This window comes from Hemitrygon akajei, chromosome 19, assembly GCF_048418815.1.
Source record: "Hemitrygon akajei chromosome 19, sHemAka1.3, whole genome shotgun sequence".
Lineage (NCBI taxonomy): Eukaryota > Metazoa > Chordata > Chondrichthyes > Myliobatiformes > Dasyatidae > Hemitrygon > Hemitrygon akajei.
In genome coordinates this window covers 14,008,755-14,028,265 of record NC_133142.1, presented here as the reverse complement: position 1 = coordinate 14,028,265, position 19,511 = coordinate 14,008,755, and the positions used below count along the sequence as shown (strand labels likewise).

The following is a 19,511-nucleotide window of genomic DNA, read 5'->3' as shown; positions in this document are numbered from 1 at the left end:
AAGTTGACAAGTTTAAGGTAATTCACTCTGTGTCCTTTCCTTGTGAACCTCCTTGTGTAAGGAAAGAATCAGAAACAGGTTTATTATCACCGACATGTGTCATGAAATTTGTTATCTTAGAAGCAGAAGTTCAATGCAATACATGATAAAATAGAAATAAATAAATAAACAGACTACAGTAAGTGTGTGTGTATTGACTAGACTAAAATAGTACAAAAACAGAAATGCTGTATATTAAAAAAAAGTGAAGTAATGTTTTTGGGTTCAATGTCCAGATAGGAATCAAATGGCAGAGGGGAAGAAGCTGTTCCTGAATCGCTGAATGTGTCCCTTCAGGCTTCTGTACCTTCTTCCTGATGGTAACAATGAGAGGAGGGTATGCCCTGGGTGATGGGGTCTTTAATGATCGACGTCACCTTTCTGAGTGTCAATCATGCCATTGAATTTTATTTTAATTGGAGATACAGCACGGAACAAGACCTTCTGGGCCAATGAACAGTGCCACCCAACAGCCTATCTATTTAACCCTAACCTAATCACATGACAACTTACAATGACCAATTAATCTACTGACCAGTACACCTTCGGACTGCAGGAGGAATCCAGAGCACCCAGAGGAAATCCATGCCGTCACGAGGAGAACGTACAAACTCATGCTAACAATTCAACCGGAAAAATGCTTTCAGCTTGGTTCTTCTCTGCAGTATCAAAGTTCAAAAACTAAAGTAACTTTTACCATCATTGTACATATATGTCACCACATAGAACCCTGAGATTCATTTTCCTGTTGGCATACTCAGCACATCTATAGAATAGTAACTATAATGGGATCAATGAAAGATCAACTAGAGGGCAGAAGACAACAAAATGTGCAAATGCAAATATAAATAAACAGCAATAAATAAGGAAAACATGAAATAAAAAGCTATAGAGTCCTTAAAGACCATAAGATATAAGAGCAGAATTAGGCCATTTGGCCCATCAAGTCTACTCCAGCATTTCATCATGGCTGATCCAATTTTTTTCTCAGCCTCAATCTCCTGCCTTCTCCCCTTATTCCTTCATACTCTGACCAATCAAGAATCTATCAACTTCTGCCTTAAATATACATAAAGACTTGTCCTCCACAGCTGCCTTTGGCAAACAATTCCATTGATTCACCACTCTCTGTCCAAAGAAATTCCTCTTCATCATTCTAAAAGGATCTCCCTCTATTATGAGACTGTGTCCTCTAGTCTTAGACCCTCCCACCATAGGAAATATCCTCTCCACATCCACTCTATCAAGGCCTTTCACCATTTGATAGGTACCAATTAAACTGAGATCATTGGTTGTGGGAACATCTTCCAGTAAGAAGGTAGAAAGTTCAAATGCAGCAGCCTCTTAGGGGCCAATCAAAGGGGTTTGTTTCTTTGTTAAATGTCTTTTTAACATATGCAGAACATACTGGACACCAAGAAGTTTGGGTACTGCAGGTCTACCCCATCAGTGAAGAACCTCTCCCATCATTGCTGCCATCTAGTGTTCAATTGGTGGAATGACAGGCTGGATTGCAGTGGCTGCAACATCACTTTGTGGGACATGTTTCTGAGGGACTTGGGCTACGTTTTTTTTTGCTCACTATTTTGATTCATGTGTTGTGTATGTTTTGCACCTTGGCCCCAGAGGTATACTGTTTCATTCAGGTGGTTGAATATATGGTTGAATGATAATTAAACTTGAATTTGATCTCAATGAGTGCAATCATCCCCTGTTGTTCAAGAGCCTGATGGTTGTGGGGTAGTAACTGTTCCTGAACCTGGTGGTCCCAAAGCTCTTCTACCTGATGGCAGCAGCAAGAAAAGAGCATGGCCTGGGTGGTGTGTGTGAAGGTCAATCCAGGGCCCACTGTGTACAGGTCATTGCAGCATGTTGACAAAGAAAAGTGAAGAGAGCAAGACCAACCACTGTTCAGGACCTTTCTTGACCTTATCATTAACATCATCAATTAGAATGCACCGTGGAATTTTCTCCTTAAATTTGGCTGCCCAGTGAAGTCCACGTCCATCTTAAGGCTGCTCCACAATGATATGCAACCCATGCTATTAACCAAAGGAAGAGCCATTCTTGGTAAAGACTGGTGTCAAACAATGCTGAACCATTGCCCAGCAATTTTCTCAATCCTACTTGTCATAACATTGCACCAATGAATTTAGTAGTAAGCCTAACTTCAGGACCAATCGGAAACTGTTCAGCCAAGACAATTGTATACCAGCACTGGGATTACCCAAGTGCTAAGAACATAAGGCAGAGGAACAGAATTACGCCATTCAGCCCATCAAGTCTGCTCTGCCATTCCATCATGGCTGATTTATTGTCCCTCTCAACCCCAGGGGTCCAAACGTAAAACCTCAGGAGCCAAGCTGCAGTATGTGTTGATGCCCGCATTTCATTCAGATGGTGAGTTACAAGCTATCACTGAGGGTGGACATTAAATTCTATCTATATGCCAAAGATCCTCTCCCAGTCTTCTGCACCATACTGCCTCTGACAGAATTGGATCTGAACAAGACTGTGAAAGGCATGAACTACTAGCCTTGAGTTGGGAGCCACCTGTTGGCAAAGGCAGTCATTAGTGATGAATTTCACTGCTCCCCTCAATGTGCCAGCACTGCTTTGGTTGTTGAGGAAAAGGGATTTTGAAGAGCAAAGCCTCTGCAATAACACAAAACTCATGGTCCACTGGACTGCAATGATTCTGCCTCTGAGATCTGAATTGTGTACAGCAGGCATCTGAAAGTGCTGGAAAAATGCCACCAATGTTTTCTCCTCAAAATCTACCAAATTCACCAGAAGGGCACCGAAGGTAGTGCCTTTTCCCAAGTCAACATCCTCAGTGTTGCATCCCTAGTTACATAGAACAGAGTAGAGTAGAAGACTGCAGGACAGAAACAGGCCCTTCAGCCCACAATGTCTGTGCTTACTATTATATCAAGTTAAACCTATCCTATCTACCTGCAGATGATCTATATCCCTCCATTTCCCACATGTTCATGTGCCTGCCAAAATATCTCTTAGCTATCACTGCCACATCTAATTCCACCATCCCCACCACCACTGACAGTGTGTTTCTCTCAGCTGCAGCTTCCTACACCATAAACATCCCCCTTCAACTTTCTCCCTCTTAAAGCCATGCCATTCAATATTCAACTTTTCCACCTTGGGAATAAGCTTTTTAATCTAACTTTAACTTCTGTCCCTGAGGGAAGTTTCCAAATGTATCTAATGCGAAAGGGCCTCAGCCTGTCTGAAGGAGAAACTTCATACCTTCTCTGTCTACTTCTCCATTACCTCAGAGCTTCATACTGCTGATTGCCTGATCGATATGGGCATGACTGATTTTCAATTAAAGCACACAATAACAATGAAATGGGAAGATGTAACCTCATCACCTGAATATTGTCTCATTTTACTGTCTTCCAGACAACAGAGCAATGATTAATAGAAAATCAGAAAACATTCCTCAAGAGATATCATCATCTTCATCATGTTCCGTGTTGTATGACATCATCATTATGTGCCACGCTGTAGGATGTGGGCAATCAGGGTCTCCATGACCAGGATCGTCCTTGGCAAGTTTTTCTACAGAAGTGGGTTGCCATTGCCTTCTTCTGAGCAGTGTCTTTACAAGACAGGTGAGCTTAGCCATCATCAATACTCTTCAGAGACTGGTCTGCCCAGTGTCAGTGGTCGCATAACCAAGACTTGGGTTATGCACCAGCTTTCATGTGACCATCCAACACCTACCTCCATAGCTTCACGTGACCCTGATCGGGGTGGGGGGGGGGGGAAGCTAAACAGTTGCTGCACCTTGCCCAAGGGTGACCTGCAGGCTACCAGAGGAAAGGAGCACCCTACACTTCCTTTGGTAGAGGTGTAACTCCACCCTGCCACCCAATCAGAAAATATACCTTCTGATAACTAAAAGTCTTTATAGTCAACACAGTTCTTGCTTAAATGAGATTTGATAGGTCTCCGAAGACTCATGCACATTTCTATGGATATACTTTTAGAGTATTTTGTCTGTTTGTATCATGGCCTAGTGTGCAGGCTCTGGAGAACTGGAATGAAAGAGGCTGCTGCAGGTTGAAGCATCAACCAGCTCCATCACAGACACCACACTCCCAACTATCAGGAACATCTTCAGAAGGCGCTGACTCTAGAAGGTGACATCCAACATTAAGACCTTAGGAGCAGTAATAGGACATTTGGCTGATCAAGACTATGTTCTATGTGTTCTATCAGGTATATGAAGGAATTTAAGGTGGGGGCTATTTGGGAGGCAGGGTTAAGGGTTGGCACAACATTGTGGGCCGAAGGGCCTGTACTGTGCTGTATTGTTCTATGTTTAAGACTACCCCACCATTTGATTATAACTAATCTATTATCTCTATCAACCCCATTCTCCTAGCTTCTCCCGTAACCTTTGACACCCTTACTAATCAAAAAGCTATCAACCTCTGCTTTAAATATACCAACGATGTGGCCTCCACAGACATCTGTGCAATGAATTCCACAGATTAACCAATCTTTGGCTAAAGAAATTCCTCCTTATCTCTGTTCTCTGTTGTACAGGGACATCTGGGGCTGTGCCGTCTATCCTAGACTCTACCACCATTGGAAACATCCTCTCCAGGACTTTAAGAACCCTCACTATCCAGGACATGCCGAACACCTACACTCAATCTGCCAAAAGAGGAACTTTCTGGTTGCAAAACAGTTAAATTCTGATTTCCCATCCCCATTCCGACATGTCGGTCTATGGCCTCTTCTTGTGCCACGATGTGGCCACCCTTATACTCTGCCTGTGTAGCCTCCAATCTGACAGCATGAATATCGATTTCCCCTTCCAGAAAAAATGTTTTCCCCTTCCATCTTCATCAATTCCTAACTCTGGCCTCTTGCCTCTTCTCACTTGCCTTTCACCTCCCCCTGATTCCCATCCTCCTTCCCTTTTGCCAATGGCACACCCTTCTCTCCTATCAGATTCCTTCCTCTCCAGCCCTTTATCTTTCCTACCCAAGTGACTTCATCTATCACCTTCTAGCTCTCCTCCTTCCTCTCCCCCCACCTTTTTATTCTGGCATCTTCCCCGTTCCTTTCCAGTCCTGATGGAGAGTGTTGGCCCAAAGTGTCGACTGTTCATTCATTTCCATAGATGCTGCCTGACCTGCTGAGTTCCTCCAGCATTCTGTGTGTGCTGCTCTGGATTTCCGGCATCTACAGAGTTTCTCGTACTTATGCCTCTTTCCATTATTACCAACAGACAGGAGGTACGGGAGTCTGAAGGTGTACCCTCAATGTTTTAAGAACAGCTTCTTCTCTTCTGCTGTTAGATTTCTGAGTGTTGCATGAGTGCGTGAACACTACCTCTTTATTCATCTTTTACACTTTGTAGCTTAAAGTAATTGCTATCTCTGGCACTGTAAAGCTTCAACAAAACAGCAAATTTCATGACATATGTCAGTGATAATAAACCTGATTCTGATGGTCAAGTAGTCACAATATGCTAGATTAACCTCTTGCACATCGTCAGATGTCAAATCTAGAATAGATCTGTTGATGAATGAGTTTACCTATTTTTTTCAGTCACTCAAGCCAGCATGTGTATATAGTTAAGTAAACTCCTCTCTGCCTCATTAGGGACTATTAACAAATTGACTTATTGGACTGAAAACTGTTTTTTTTTATTTTAACTGGACCATTTTAACATACAAACTGAAACAGGAAAACCTGATGGAAATGTAAGGTTAGTAACCAAAGCAATTCTGCTGGATAATATTAAAAAGACTACAAGTGTTAGAAATCTGAAATGAAAACAGAACATAATGTTTCTCACCAAAATATTGACTTGTCTTCTTGTCTCCATTCCTCAGAGAATTCCTGTTTGTTTCTACATAGATCATTGATAGCATGCAAGTGGGGAAAGGGCTTACAATGGAAATCAGTGTGCTGATCTTCACTGAGAGAGGGCATGAGTAAAAAACAAAGATCTTTTGCTCAAATTATTTGGAGTCCTAGTGAGACGCATCTGGAACAGAAGCAGAGCAACAAAGGTTCAACAGATTGTTTCTGGGATGACAGATTCACTGCAGAAGGATTGATGAGGAGACAATGTAACTTTGTTTGTGTTGGGTAGAATCACGAGTCAATACCTCGAGCTAAGGCATTGGCCATTCAGGACACATTGGAACAGAAATGAAATTCCTTTGTCAAGGGGTAGAATCAGAATCAGGTTTAATATCACCGGCGTAAGTTATGAACCTTGTTGTTTTTGTGGCAGCAGTACATTGCAATACATAATAATAGAAGGAGAAGCTGTGAATTGCAGTAAGCACAGTAGATATATATTCAATAGTTAAATTAAATAAGTTGTGCAAAGAAGTAGTGAGGTGGTGTTCATGTGTTCAATGTCCATTCAGAAATCCGATGGCGGGGGGGGAAGACCCTACCCCTGAAAGTTGACTGTGTGCCTTCAGGCTCCTGTACCTCCTTCCTGATGGTAGCAATGAGAACAAGGCATGACCTGGGTGCTGGGGATCCTGAATGATAGATGATACCTTTTTGAGGCATCGCTCCTTGAAGATGTCCTGGATGCTACGGAGGCTAGTGCCCATAATGGAGATGGCTGAGTTCACAACGTCTGCAGCTCTTTCAATCCTGTGCAGTGGTCCCCCTCCAGACTAGACAGTGATGTAGCCAGTTAGAATGCTGTCCATGTGATGCACCATCAATAACTCACGCTGAGACTTAGGAAGTGAGATATCGGCTTTTATTGACTGAAGAACAACACTACATCCTGGGAAAATGAGGGAGAGCAGCAGACCACAGTCGCCTTTATACAGGGGTCTGTGGAAGGAGCCACAGGAGCAGTCAGACAGGTATATCTAGTTCACCACACCATGGTACATCTGTAGAAATTTTCTGGTGTCGTTGGTGACATGCCAAATCTCCTCAAACTCCTAATGAAAGAGAGCCGCTTCTTTGTAGCTGCACTGATTTGTTGGGCCCAATGTAGATCCTCAGAGATGTCAACACTCAGGAACTTGAAATTGTTCACTCTTTCTGTTTCTGATCTCTCTATGAGGACAGATGTGTGTGTTCCCTCAAATCCACAAATCCACAATCAGTTCTTCAATCTTACTAACCTTGAGTGCAAGGTTGTTGCTGTGACACCACTCAACTAGCTGATATGTCTCATTCCTGTATGCCTTCTCATCACCATCTGAAGTTCTGCCAACAATAGCTGTGTCATCAGCAAATTTATACATGGCCTTTGAGCTGTGCCTAGCCACACAGTCATGTTTGTAGAGTGAATATTTGCAGATTTGTGGAGGCTCTGTTGCTGAGTCATGTTCTGGTAGAATGATGTATGGGACATCTTTTTGTAACATGATTTCAAGTTCCAAGTTCCTGGGTGTCAAGGTCTCTGAGGACCTAACCTGGTCCCAACATATCGACGCAGTTATAAAGAAGGCAAGACAGCGGCTATACTTCATTAGGAGTTTGAAGAGATTTGGCATGTCAACAAATACACTCAAAAATATCTGTAGTTGTACCATGGAGAGCATTCTGACAGGCTGTATCACTGTCTGGTATGTGTGTGTGTGGGGGGGGTGGGGGTGGTTTTGCACAGGACCGAAAGAAGCTGCAGAGGGTTGTAAATTTAGTTGGCTCCATCTTGGGTACTAACCTACAAAGTACCCAGGATATCTTCAGGGAGCAGTGTCTCAGAAAGGCAGTGTCCATTATTAAGGACCTCCCGTACCTAGGGTATGCCCTTTTCTCACTGTTACCATCAGGTAGGAGGTACAGAAGCCTGAAGGCACACACTCAGCGATTCAGGAACAGCTTCTTCCCCTCTGCCATCCGATTCCTGAATGGACATTGAACCCTTGGACACTACCTCACTTTTTTAATATATATTATTTCTGTTTTTGCATGATTTTTAATCTATTCAATATATGTGTACTGTAATTGAGTTACTTATTTATTATTATTATTATTATTATTATTTCAGTCTTTTTCTTCTATATTATGTATTTCATTGAACTGCTGCTAAGTTAACAAATTTCACATCACATACCGGTGATAATGAACCTGATTCTGATTCTGATCTGATTATTAAGAATGTTATATAGCATGATTAAGTGTCCTTCTTGATTGCTTAGCAGTGCACAGTCGAAATAATTGAAGAATGGCCTATGAGTTAGCTGAGTGTTTCTGCAAGAACAACCAGCAAAAGAGAGAGGAACTGCAACTTACTGTATAATTGAGATCAAATTAAGAAGAAAGACAACGTACGTACATCTAGCTGGCTGGTGGTGTAGTGACATCTGCACTGGACTTCGAGGTGAGTGGTCCCAGGTTCGAATCCAGCCAGCTGTTTGCACACTTTCCATGGGTTGAGCATTGAGCTAGCAACTCAGCCTTGTAAAAAACAGACAAATGCTAAAGAAGTGGCAAGGTTGCCGCCCAGTGTGCCACAAGTTATGGAGAGTAACAAAAAAAAAACATGGATATCTAGGAACCCACAAGTAGGTGGAGAATTTGGACATTTTTGGTGGATCTCATGGGGAGTGTATTATATTGCAGAAGTGTGTGGCTATGCATGGCAGCACTTCAATGTTAAACTTCCTTTATTCTGATATTTTGTGTATTATGTTGATGAAAGCAACACATTTTAACACTCAATGACTGTGGATTATTCTCAAATAACTCTCGTTACAGTCGGTTGGATTAAATTTGGAAAAGGGTTTCCACAAAATATAATATTTTATCACTTGTCCAAAAAAATCAATAGGTTCCAATTTTATAATAACAAATACCATGGAGTTTGTGCACATAATGGTGGTCTAGAAATTCATTCTAACATTTGAAATTTAGTTGTGTGTGGTTGGTTGGTGCCCACATAAAATTAGATTTTGCCTTTTTTGTGTTGAAAAGAAAGATTAGAAAACACAGAAGGCTGGGGGAAGTCAGCAGATCAGACAGCATCTATGGTAAAGGATAAACAGTTGATGTTTTGGGCTGAGACCCTCCTTTGAGGTCAAGAGGAAGGGGGGAAATGCCAGAATAAAACAGGTGGTGGAAGAGGCAAGAGGCTAACTTGAAGGTGATGGGCGAAGCCAGGTGGGTGGGAAAGGTCAAGGGCTGGGGAAGAATAATGTTGGTTTAAACATTGTCAGTCTTAAAAAAAAATTGTTAAATTCATGATAGTTGTAAAGCACCATTTTGAAATTAGTTCACTTCATAGAAACAATTAAAGATGATTTCTTTATTCATTGTGGTGAACTACATATACCTGTCTGGACACTCCCCTCTGCTGACTGCTCCTGTGGCTCCTCCCACAGACCCCTGTATAAAGGCGGTTGGGGGCACTGCTCCCCACTCTGTCTCCAGGATGTTGTGTGGTGGTCTCTTGCAGCTAATAAGAGCCTATCATTCGCCTCCCTTCTCCGAGAGTTATTGATGGTGCATCATTCATTCATAGAATGTGGACATCCTTGACACTTACAGCCCATCCTGAATTGCCTCTGCATCTCAAGCCAAAGTCAAAGTTGAGTTCATTGTCAAATCCACAGGTGCATGTCTGCACAGGTGTAATGAAAACTTACTTGCATCACCAGCACCTCATATCATATAAATAGCATTCACGAGAAAATCACAAATCATACACCATTTCTACAAGAAAACACAATTAGGATAAAAACTGCAAAGCAGCCACACTGTTGCTAGTGATTAGGGTTTGCCGAATGGTTAAAGGGAAGGAGCTGTACTTGGATCTGGTGATGTGAGGCTTCAGGCTTCTGAACCCCCTGCCTGCTGGTAGCTGTAAAAAACCAGTATGGCCAGGCTGTTAGGGACCTTTGGTGATAGATGTCACCATGAGGCTTCTCCTTTCGGTAGCTACCAGTGGTGGAGAGGGATGCACCTGTAATGTACTGGGGAGAGCCCACCCTTCCCTGCAGATTCTTACATTCCTACAATCTCAAGCTGAGGCAACCGGTCAGGATCATTTCAGCCATTACTTTGCAGCTTTATAAAACTTTATTGATTTTGTTTATTGAGATACAGTGCAAACTAGGCCCTTTCAGCTCTTTGAGCCTCACCACCCGGCATTTAATCCACGGGACAATTCACAATAACCAATTCACCTAACATCCGGTACTTCTTTGGACTGTGGGAGGGAACCGGAGCACCCGGAGGAAACCCGCTCGGTCATGGGGAGAATGTACAATCTCCTTACAGGCAGCGGTGGGGATTGTACCCAGGTCAACAGTACTATAAAACATTGTGCTAACCACTACGCTACCATGTTGCCCCAATTAATTAATTAGGCCGAAGCTAGAGTACTGCGTACATTATTGTCACGCCATTATAGGAAGGATGTTGAAGCTTTGGAGGGGGTGCAGGAGGTTTACCAAGATGTTGCCTAGATTAGAGGGCGTGTACTATAACAAGATATTGGACAAACAAGAGCTGTTTTCTCTGGAGCAGCAGAGGCTGAGGAGAGATCTAAGAGAGGGTTATAAGTTTATGAGAGGCACACAGAGAGTAGACAGGCAGTATCTTTTTTCCCAGGGTTGAAATGTCTAATACGGGTGGGCATGTATTTAAGGTGAGAGGGAATTATTTCAAAAGGGATGTGAGGGCTAATTTTGTTTACACAGAGAGCTGGAAGGCACAGCTTGGGGGGTTGGCAGGGACAGGTACTGTAGATTGGAAATTTTTCAGAAATGTTTAGATAGGCACATGAATGTGTGGGAAATAGAAGGACATGGGCGTTGTGCAGGCAGGAGGGATTCGTTTATTTGGCATTTCATTACAAATTGAATTGGTTCAGCACAACATCGTGGGCTGAATGGCCTGTATCTGTGCTGTACCACTATAAAAGTTTATTAGAATGTTTGATGACTAGCTAAATTTCCTTAACTCCCTAAGAAAGTAAAGAAGCTCGGACCTGAAAGCCCTACAAAGAACTGTGAGAACAGCCAAGAGGATCACTGGGGGACATTTATCAGGAGCACTGTGTACACAGGGCCCTTAATATTATGAAAGGACCCAGTCATTCACCCAGCATCCTCTTTGAGTTTGTACCATCAAGCTGGAGACTCAGTGCATAAAGACAAGAACAATCCGGATGGGAAACAGCTTCACCCCTCAGGCATTAGGCTTCTGAGCTCCCTGCGGCTTTCCATTCAAAGTATCACCATATAATATGTCCTGTACCATACAGTATTTAATTTTTGAACTTTGTTTACCTATGTGTAATTCATCTGTAGATTCAATTCTTACTTTCCCAAGGTATTGTGTGTTATGTATATGCCTGTGCTTTACACCCCGGCCTGGAGAAACGCTGTCTCGTTTGACAGCGTACATGTGTATAGTTAAATAACAATAAACTTGACTTGACTTGCACTTTCCTAATGGTTGCCGGGCCCAAGCCAGGTCATCCGAATTCCTGAGTCAGCCCAAGAAGTTGAGGTCACTTGGCTTTTTCTTGGGCTGGTAAGTCTCAAACAAGGTGGCAAATTTGGAGACGGAGTCTTTCCACGTGTTAGTGAAACAGATGGGTTTTTAAAAGATAATTCAGTAGCTTAATGTTCACAATTACTGATGCTGGTAATTTCAGATTTATTTAATTAGTTGACGTTAAATTCCCCTGCTGACATAGTTGGATTTAATTTCAAGTGGATCAATGACACAGGCCTCTGGAAACTAGTTTATTGATTTATTCTCTGTGATATTCCACTTTCTGTTTAATAACTGTTGATAACTAAGTACCCATCCATTAAAGAGTGGATCTGTTAAATGCCAACACTTCGCAAGGTCCAGCAATGAGACTGAGGCCATACACAGAGCAGAGAGAACTGCATAGAATATGTTTATATTGTGGGGTTCCACAACATTACCTTTGACCTCTGTCACTCCTGCTGGTTAGCATGCTCACACGCTCTGCGGAAGGGCTATAAACACTATTGACCACGCTCCACAATCTATCCCCGCGTCGTCTTCGCCAACATCTGAAACCTGCTTTCACTGGGCCACCAAATGCTAAGCCAGCCACAGAGGGCACCATCCCAGGGGTGAAAGTTGCTGGCCCTTTAAATCAGCAAGTCCTCAGGATCGAACAGACGACAGGCCAGCAGTCACCCTTTGCTTGCTTAAACTCTACATCTGGGAAAAAAAAATAATAACCGTTCCAAAATGATCATTTGACTTCCAGGACAAAGTCAGCTGAAGCATTCAAAATTTAATCTTGGGTGTGTCAATCTTTGCAATAGTATTGCAATGTGATTAGAGTCATAGAGTCATGGAAAAGTACAGCACAGAAGTAGGCCCTTTGGTCCATCTAACCCATGCCAACCCATTTAAACTGCCTACTCCTATCGAAGTGCTTTGGTACCATAGGCCACCAGCCACATACTGATCCAAACTCCTCCTAAACATTGAAATCGAGCTCGCTTGCGCTGGCAGCCCATTCCACACTCTTTACAATTAAGAAGGAAGTTTCAGCAAGTTAGCAAGCTATCTGAGCTGTTCACAGTATTTCTGAACTTTCCATCAGCTAACTTAGCTGTTATTAATAAAATAGATTTAATTTTCTCCCGATCAGCAGGTATTTTCAAATTGGAAAGTGCCCCTTAAAAGATTTCAGGGGAACTCCTGAACCAAAATAACAATTTATTTTGTATTCAGAGCATGTTAAGCATTCAAAGCTTAGAAATGTTTATGAGCTCCATGCATTTTATTAACTCTACCAAATAAATAGCGTTAAAACTCTCTATGGAAAATTAATTTTGACGACCGAGTGTTTGAATAGGTATTAAAATGGAGTACTCTTTCAGAGCTGCAGAGTTCGAAATTCCATGCAATACTGTTCATTTGGTCACTCTTTGATTTTCTAACGATGTTCAGTCTTTGGGATTTTACCTGGGTTATATTGTAAACAGTATTTTCAAAAGCTATGATATGAATTCTTTAGTGAACATCTCAAAGTAAGGGCATATAATACAAATAAAAGCCTTCATCATGTTGCTCATAACATTGTCGTGGGCAGTGATTTTCAAAGCCATACCAGTGTGGAATTTGCCATGTAAAACATCAAATAGTTAATGGGGCAAGCTTTGCCACAGTAGCGGTTATGCCTGGAATAATAATTATTTCCAAAGAGACTAAGCTAAGCTACAAGCACATAGATAAAAGCTTTTCAAACTGTGAAGAGTGATGAATGCCATCAAGTGGCAAATTGTTAGTTTGAATGCAAATGAACATTGCGCAATCACTGTACATCGGAACAGAGAGGTTTCATGATGAACCTTATATCATCACAATTACCTTCTCAGACTTCCATATTTACTGTTATTTCTTTGCAATATTGAGCATTTGTTATTTTGCGCACAGATTAACTTGCTCCTTATTACCAAACACATTACGGGACGTGAAATGAATGAATTTGTGTTAGCTGACTGCTAATGCCTTTGGAAAAAGAAAACAAGCTCTTGTTTTCAGGAGACAAATAGTCCACAGATTTCCAAAGGCCTCAAGGAAATTTCTTTTTTGCATTTTACAGCAGACAGTAAATAATGAGGTTGGCAGCATATTAGCCCTCAGTGCAATAAATTCTGGCAGAAGGGTCACCAAGCTGAAAATGCAGCCAGAAGATTAACTTTGGTACTTCCAGGTTCATTAGTATTAGGTTTCACATCAAATCCTATTAAGAATGGTTACTTCCTCAAAGCAAATTACTTTTTTTCTTTTATCATGACCAACCATTACTTGGTTGTTGTTTAATCACCTGTTTGAGAGCACAGTTTTCTGTGGTTGTTAACAATAACCAGAGCTTGAATATAAGTCTATATGTATTAAAGTTGAATACATTTAGAAATGCATTCAAACACTTGTTTTCTTTCAGAGCTCGGTGTCAGACTGCAGAATCATTACTTTAACCTCTGGGAATAGTTGCATCATAATATTGCATATTTATAAATTGAGCCTATCTATGAATTGTACACTGAATTATCTTATCTCCTGATTTGTTACTGGATTTTTTTTTAACCCCAATAAGAATTTGTACTGGACTAGTGGGAAGGAGACAACACTGGTTGCTGGGAAACCTGGCACCAATCACTTACACTGTTGAACGAAATGCAGAAGAAAACAATACTGCATGAAGGAAAAACATATTTGTACCTCCCAGTAGTATACTATTGGCAATATAACAATTATATTTTCCTGTAACCATTGTTACCTGTTAATAGTACATAAATATTGACTATAATTATTTATTGTTGCTGGATTAAGCATTTCAAATCTGGCACTTGAATGCATTTTAACTATTTTAAACATTGATTATTGTATATGTAGTCTCCCTAGTAACACCACTTTTGCTCACAATGTCAGCCAACATTATTCAATTTAATGTTAAAGTTCTACATGTAATATACTGTACCAAGTTAAGTATGGATTATTACAGCCAGCTAGAAGATCGTTAACTCAGCCTGCTGGCTGGTGTAAATTCTGGCTGAAGTTCCACATCCAGAATGGACTCATTAATATTGTAGATTCTTATAAGAACATCCATTAACAGTTTTAAATCCATATTCCATATAGCTATTGTACATTCTTGATATTAAAGTGTTAGCCAAAAATTATTCTAAAGAACTATTCTAAAATTTTTAAAACTAACTCTATTAATTATTACTTGATCAATGTAATGTATTATTGAAAGCAACTGCTTCATAAAGGAAATTTGAAAATGCTCTCCTGGCAAACTTGTCGCTCAACCTTACAAAATATATTGCAAAATAGTTCCTTTCCTCTTTGGTCTGGAATATGAATTACTTAGCTGGAAATCATAGTCTGAAATCATAATTTAATACTAGCACTGACTAAAATGTTATCTACTTATGTGCATATAAAAGGTTGCATTTAAATATATTAATAAGAATCCCAATTACATTTAAGACTTGCAAATCACAGTTTTAGATACATATTCTTATCTGATAACAATTGGAAAAGCGTGGCAGAAGAAGGGTTTAAGTTTTCTAATTGGAAATGTTTTAACATGTCATCATATCAATTGTTTTATATAAATTGAATGGACCGTTTATAAAGCTCCCTTGTGCACACAGCAGTTCGAGAAACCACAGCACAATAGCTCAACAATATTAAATACAGACCTAATATAAGAAAATGAGTGGAGGGGTGGAGATACGTCTTTACCAAAGGAGGTGAAATGCATTTGTATCGTCCGCTAACCTGAAGGTCACCCTTGGGCAAGGTGTAGCACCTGCTTAGCCTCCCCCCCCCACCCCCCACCAATCAAGGTCATGTGAAGCCTTGGGAGCAGGTGGTGCATCATACATAGCACAAATCCCCGTTATGCAACCACTAATACCAGGGAGACAATCTCTAATGGGTCACCCATCCTGGAAAGACACTGCCAGAAGGCTGCAATGGCAAACCACTTCTGTAGAAAAATTTGCCAAGAACAATCATGGTCGTGGAAACATTGATCACCCATGTCACATGACATGATGCATAATGATGATGTCATATGACACAGCACATAACAAATAAATGAATATAATAAAAACCACAACCATGGAAATACTGCAAATTAATGTTATTATTCACAAACTTATAACGTTGTTACTATTAAGTGAAATTAACAGAAGACTGGGTGGATGATTTTATATTCTTGATGAAAAGGATCTCTTTCAGGATTTAATACTTAATTGAAATGATCTGTGATAGTGCTAAATGAGGGAGTGGATTTGGCCTAGGCTAGTACCTGACTTCAGTGTTCAAGTTCTGAAGTGACTTGCCCTTGTTGGGTATAGGAATAACTGGAATTAGCACAGTTTTGAAACTTACTGACCATATAAGCCCCAGGTCCATCACTTACGGAGTCAGTTACCACATCTGTGGAAGGTGATATGAGAAACACAAAGGGCTCATTTGGAATTGAAGTTTGGTCAAGAATCATTTGGCCAGTTGGGCAGGGCAACCAGTCAGTGGTTGACCTCTGTTCAGTCTATGGGAGCAAGCTCGAGCTTTGAGTCACCTCACTTTTTCTCTCAGCACCAACATGGCATGATTTGCTGGGCACCTTCTACAGCTCTGAGTTATATCTTGGAGCTTTTACATCTTTCCTCTCTATCACACACACAGTGACAAATTCTCTTTCACAAGCTTTCTCTCTCTCTCATACAGACACTCACACAAACTATCTTCCTCTCTTTTATCAAGAGAAGATCTGCAGATGCTGGAAATCTGAGCAATTCGGCCCGAAACACCGACTATACTTTTTTCCATCGATGCTGCCCGGCCTACCAAGTTCCTCCAGCGTTTTGTGTGTGTTGCTATCGTTCTCTCTTTCTTTGTAGGACGGATTGCCAAGCTTCTCACTGTGAACCCACCCAACAGCTACTCCTTTCAAGTAATAGACACTTTTTCTTAAATGATAAGTCTGCAGACGTTCAATGAATCAGAACGGCTTGATTCATCAAGTGAAAGGCTTCACTGTTGGCAGAGAAATCATGACAATCTACTCCAAGCGTCTTTCACTCAGTTGCGTCTTGAGTAGGCCAAGTTATTTATTTTTATCCCACTTATGCTAACATAACAAGAAGTGAGAGCCTATACAACTTCCAATATTTTTGGCCTCTGTAGAGTTCATTACACTTAACTTTAAGTGGCAAGTTCCGTGACTTGAGTAGCTGCGAACACATCTGATACACTGTTCTGTCAGCACAGGAGCACATTGATGCCCATCTGCCTTCTTTCTCTTGGTCTCCTGGAAGGCACAGGAATCTCACCATCACAGTTCCTGCTAAGCTGCACGGGTGTGCGACCAAGCAGTAACTGAAATGGCTTTTAATGCTGAACCGTTGGAATTTTATTTTGTATAATATTAATATAATTTTGAAATATATGTTAATACAATTGTGAAATGCCCATAATTAATTGTGTTAATTCATATAATCCAGAACTTTTCTAAATAAAAGATGTACCACAACTCTTACTTTGAAGCATTTTAGAGCTTCAATGTACTTACATTGTCAGTGTTTCAAATTACAAATTGCAACAATAAACACAGAACGGAAATTGCTAGCTCATCGTTAATAAACCACTGGCCAATCGATCACCAATGCTGTCTGGTCAAAACATTTAACTTTTGGCATTTTTAACTACCTGATATTGTTTACTTGTGTCGTGGGTTGTGCTATTTTATGTGATATTACCAAAAAAAAAACACATTTAAAGTGCCACGCAGTTTTCAAGTCATGTGAGAATTTCCTGCTCAGGAATGGTTGGACCACACAGCTATAAAACAATCAGATGGAATGTTGTTCTCCATGCTATTGACCTTGAATTAAGTTCTACAGACCTTACTGAGAACCTCATGGCCTTCGCAACTCAATATTCTAACTCACATGCTCATCCCAAGGTAAAGAGATAACTGATGTTTGACACCACTGCTACTCAATGTGAATTTCCTATAGAGAAGAACTTATAGATGAGTTTAAGAATCTCCAACAATGTAGTGGCATCTATTGAGGCAGCACATATAAAAGGAAAGAGTTCTGTCATTTCTCTGGCCATGGCGATATTGTGGTTAGAAGGTTTTGTTCAACACTGAATGAAATTTCTAAACTGTCACTGGCGCTGCCCTGGCAGTGTTGTTAAGTGAAGGTGTGCATCTCAGTCAAAGAGAAGAAGAAGAAGAAGAATAGCACTTAACTTGGCAGTGGAGTTACCGGGGCACCATCATGACGGTGTTTCCATAGCAAGCTATTCTTGTTTTTACTAGGCCGAGTTGCTAGCTCGACGCTCAACCCGACTTGGATTCGAACTTTGGAACCTGCGCTCCGGAGTCCGGCACTGATCTTATTGCGCCACCAAGCGGGACATCTTAGTCGATAAGACATATAGCAATCAATATCAGTAATGTAATAAGATTCAGTTGAATTAAAAATTACTGGCTATTAAAAATATAAAGAGATGGAAATAAAACTCAGAGACAGAACTTGACTCTACATGGTGGTTAGTAATAACATAGATCTCAGCATTTAGGAAATCCATTTAGCATCATCACATAAAATTGAGACGGTCCAACTCTTCACTCTTCTCCTCCCCACCTCTCTCCATCCCAAACCTAAACTTTATTTAAAACCATAAGATACAGGAGCAGAAACAGGCTATTCGGCCTATTTGGACTGTAAATTGTTAAAAATTCTATCAAGTAAAGTTGGCTGTTTCAGATTCCAGACAACAGATTTTCCATTATGTTTCCCTGCCACAAATCCATTGGAAATGCACTTTATTATGTGATTATTATCTTGTCACTGAGAATTGACATAAATAGAGTGTCACTTGGCTTGGAATAGTTTTCATAAGTGGTTCTTATCATAAACAAATTTTAACGCTTGACCCTCTCTTTCCGTCTTGGCTGTGGTCTTCAGGAAGGAAGCTGTTACATCATGAACGTAAAAATAAATGGGATTTCCACAAACAAACGACTCCCTCTCACTGTTCTCTGCTTTCTTGTGTAAATGAGCTTGGTAAAATTCCCATATACCTAACCACAAACATTGCAAATACTCAGCAGCTAAATTCCAAAGTCTTTCGGGTGTGTGGTAGTCTACCTTGAGCTGTGATGATCACTAAATGCTGTTGAGTCCATTCAAAATCACATGATAAACATTAATATGAAACACAATGATAAATGGAATTTTTATTTTCCACTGCAACCAACTAACATTCAAAGCGTTTGAAATCGCTAACAACACACAAAATGCTGGAGGAGCTCAACGGGTCAGGAGAGAAATGGACTGTCGATGCTTTCGGTTAAGACCCTTCTTCAGAATTGGTAAGAAAGAGCAGAGGTAGTCAATGCAAAAGGGTGGCAGGGAAGCGTGAAAAGAGAGCTGGTGGGTGATTGGTGGATCCAGGTAAGAAGGGGATTTAGCCAGGTCTGGGGAATGGAAATGATGTAAAAAGCTGGGAGGTGGCACTAAGGGTTGATGAAGATACATTCTGATAGGACAGTGTCGTAGACCATGGAATAAAAGGAAGGGGGTGAGGAGAGGAATCGAAGGTGATGAGCTGATTGAGAGGGCAAGGGAGGGGAAAGGGGCCCTGTGATAAGGGAAAATAAAAGGGTATAGAGAGCAATGGTTACTGGAGTTTGGCTATATCAATCAATTCAGATTTCCTAAGAAATTCAAGCACTGAATGAAGTCAAGACTTTTCACGTCAGTCTTCCATTGATCTTCACTTTCCCTCCACATCACTTCACAAAGACCTTCACACCCTCATCAATCTCTCCATTTCTTTTCTCTGTTCTTTGAGCATTACATTGAAATATACCACCACTGTTTCCCGAACTCACCACCCATTCAAGTTGAGCTGGTATTCTAAGGCCATGTTAGTACTTTTCTTTTCTATGTGTCCTTTGTGGT

The 19,511-nt window shown here is 40.9% G+C and overlaps 1 long non-coding RNA gene across 1 annotated transcript in view; it reads left to right on the top strand.

Moving 5' to 3' along the window:
* The window catches only part of LOC140741752 (uncharacterized), a 64,726-nt gene that overhangs the window by 40,884 nt on the left and 4,331 nt on the right, over positions 1 to 19,511 (top strand). The gene's annotated exons all lie outside the window — the stretch shown is intronic.